The sequence below is a fragment of the Eschrichtius robustus genome, chromosome 1, assembly GCF_028021215.1.
Source record: "Eschrichtius robustus isolate mEscRob2 chromosome 1, mEscRob2.pri, whole genome shotgun sequence".
NCBI classification, from domain to species: domain Eukaryota; kingdom Metazoa; phylum Chordata; class Mammalia; order Artiodactyla; family Eschrichtiidae; genus Eschrichtius; species Eschrichtius robustus.
The window spans coordinates 119,100,287-119,103,441 of NC_090824.1; the positions used below are offsets into that span (position 1 = coordinate 119,100,287).

Consider the following 3,155-nt stretch of genomic DNA (forward strand, 5'->3'; position numbering starts at 1 on the left):
CATCCGCCCTCTAGCCCTGGGTTTACCAGGCCCCTCCCCTACTCAAGAACCCACCGTGGCTCCCTATTGCCTGCTGTTTTGTTCTTCAGTTGACCCTTTGCCACAGTGATCACTCATGCCCCTCAGGTCTCCCTGTCCAGTGATGATTTGCCAAAAAATGTTGGCTAAGACTGCTAGAGGAAATTACTTGTTTGTTTGTTGTTTTTTTTTTTTTTTTTTTGCTAAGAGGGAAAGACCTGCTTTAATGAATATTTTTTCTGAAGAAAATGATCCTTCTGACCTTCTCTGAACCACAAAGCCAGGGCTGCCTTGGCTCTCCCGGCACATTGGGAGTGCTTCCCTGTCCCGCAGGGTGTGGCAGGCCCCAAGAGCCCGCAAGGCTGCACTTCTGCGGGCACAGCTGTGCTCACCAACCTGGCCTGGACCCAGGGGCCCTCCAAAGGAGGCTGAGGGCTATTCTGACAGGCTTTTTAACATAGCAGTGTGCATTCAAAGACACTGGCCTCCCACCCCATCTCCATTCACTAAGCCAGCATTCACTGAGGACCTACTGTGTGCCTGCCACGGTGCTGTGGCCTCACTGCTCAAAAGTGGTTTCTGTAGGGGCAGGCTTATTCCAGATAGGCTTCTAGTAAAGAATGGCCATCACCTGTTTTTTCAGATTCCTTGTAGAAACAGAAAATCATTTTTTATAATTAATTTTTATTGGAGTATAGTTGCTTTACAGTGTTGTGTTAGTTTCTCCTGTACAGCAAAGTGAATCAGCTCTACGTATACATACATCCCCTCTTTCTTGGATTTCCTTCCCCAGAAAACCATTCTTTAGAATCTAATAACCACAGTCCACCAAGCTTATAAAAATCTTTCCATATTCCATCACATCTCATGATGCCTGTTCTTTGGTCTCCAGGGGCGCTCCAGTGTCCTGAGCCTTCTGTTTGCTCTTAATCAGGAAGATGGGCATCATTCCATAGCAGTTTGCAAATGGGACTCGGAAAGGTAAGTGACTTTCTTAAGATCACACAGCCACACAATCTGGAGCTAGGGTGGAAGCCCCATGCCTGAATCTAGAGGGGTCTCCACTCCGGATGCACAGGGAATCACTAGGGGAACTTTTACAACTGCCAAGCCCCCAGCGGCTGCCCCCAGAGGGTCCGATTTTTTTTTTTTTAAATTATTTATTTTTGGCTGTGTTGGGTCTTCGTTGCAGTGTGTGGGCTTTCTCTAGTTGCGGCGAGCGGGGGCCACCCTTCGCTGCAGTGCGTGGGTTCTCATTGTGGTGGCCTCTCTTGTTGCAGAGCACGGGCTCTAGGTGTGTGGGCCTCAGTAGCTGTGTCTCATGGGCCCTAGAGCGCATGCTCAGTAGTAGTGGCACATGGGCTTAGTTGCTCCATGGCATGTGGGATCTTCCCGGACCAGGGATCGAACCCGTGTCCCCTGCATTGGCAGGCAGATTCTCAACCACTGCGCCACCAGGGAAGTCCCGAGGGTCCGATTTAATTGATTTAATTGGCGGGGCCTGGGCAGTGGTAGGGGGCGGGTTAGAGCGCCCCAGGTGATTCTAATAGGCTGCAGGAGCTGAGAATCACCGTGCCAGAGCCTGTAGCACAAGCACACTGGCCCAGGCGCAGAGGAACCATCCTGGCTCTGCCACTAACTTGCTGTGTGCAAAGCCCATAACCTCTCTGTTCTTCAGTTTCTTCATTTGTCAAAAGGGAGATCTCTTTCAGGGTCTCTTTCACATGTGGGATCTGTGAGTCATGGGGTAATGGGAAGATGCTTGAAGCCCTCAGCAGGGTGCGACTGCGGGAAGGGGCTTGGGGTCCTGGCCCTCCCTGCCCGAGGCAAGTGGGAAGAGCGGGGCTCCTCTCCTAACGTGATTCTCAGAACTCTTCTCTGTTCTCCGTTCCCAGTGGTGAAAAGCGTGTTTCGGAACAAACAGAACTATGCCTGTTTCCCAAATGATGAAGGTGAGTTCACGTCCTTTGGTGGTTTTTCAGTGTTTCTGAGACAGAGTTCACTTTTCTTCTGGGACACCTTGGGGCACACTGGGACCTGAATGGGGGAGGTTAGCGGCTGGGGAGCTGTGAGAGGCCCCTCCTCACACCACAGCACACCTAGTACTAAAGTGGAAGGGCTGAGAGAGCTCCAGAGTCGGGCGGCGGTATGGCCGAGGCGCTGAGAATAAAAGGGCAGGAGGGCTGGCCTGAGCCCCCAGGAACTGCCAGAAGCCCCTCTCCTGGGAGGAGGGAGGCCACGCCCTTGAGCCCTGGAGGGGCAGGTGTCACTGCACCTTCGGACTGAAGTGAGGGGGAGGGGACTTCCCCGTAGAGGGACAGGCACCCCTGTCGTGAGCTGAGCCCCTGAAGGTGGCCCCGGCGTTCTCTCTCTGACTCAGAGGATGCTTTTCTCCTCCGCACCTGGTTCAGGGCCGCCCGGAGGATGCGAGTTGACCGGCCAACGTTCCCACTACAGATGTGGGCCCCGAAGCCAGAATTTCTTGATTATGAACAAGTAGTTCCTGCCGGCAGCGCCTCAGGAAGTGGGCCGTAAAAGTTCTTTTCCCCGCGCTCCTCCTCGTGCGTGGGGCCTCTGCGTCCAGAGCCTGGAACGCGAACCCGGCGCGGCCAGGACAGAGCGGCGGGCCCTGAGCGGTACTGCGGGACCCAGGTTGCCGCGTCAGGGCAGTGGGTGTGGATCCGCTCCGCGACCTCCAGGCGCAACAGTTAGCAGTTTCCGTCCGTTTCCTAGCTCCCAGGCTCGGAAGGAAACCCCTTCGGTTGTGTGCGAGGACCTTTACTGCTCCCTGGGGTCCAAGGAAGTGGAGCTCTGGGCCTCAGCATGGCACTGCCGAGACTGGCTCTTCAGTCGTCTTGGTCTCTGGAGGCAGCGGCGCCATCGAGTCCTGGTGCAGCCCCCGGGTCTTCATGCCCTGTCCCTGCGGGCAGTCGTGGCCAGCCCACCCCGACGCGACTCCTCCCCTTTTGCTGAGACCACAACCCCTGTGCCCCCGTCTCCCCTGGCACAGTCGACTCCCCTCTTCGACTGGAGCCGCCACTCTCATCCCCCCTTCCCTCTGGAACCACACAGATGACTCCCTCTCCCCCGCCCCAGGGGCCTAAAACATAACAGCTCTTTACTTGTGGAGTTGGGGT

General features: G+C 55.4%; 1 long non-coding RNA gene across 1 annotated transcript; it reads left to right on the forward strand.

Annotated features, from left to right (window-relative positions):
* Positions 1 to 925: 925 nt before the first annotated feature.
* Positions 926 to 2,670, forward strand: LOC137759741 (uncharacterized). Its single transcript, XR_011073137.1, has 3 exons — positions 926 to 999; positions 1,914 to 1,970; positions 2,430 to 2,670. It is a non-coding gene; the product is annotated as an uncharacterized lncRNA (long non-coding RNA).
* Positions 2,671 to 3,155: the final 485 nt, after the last annotated feature.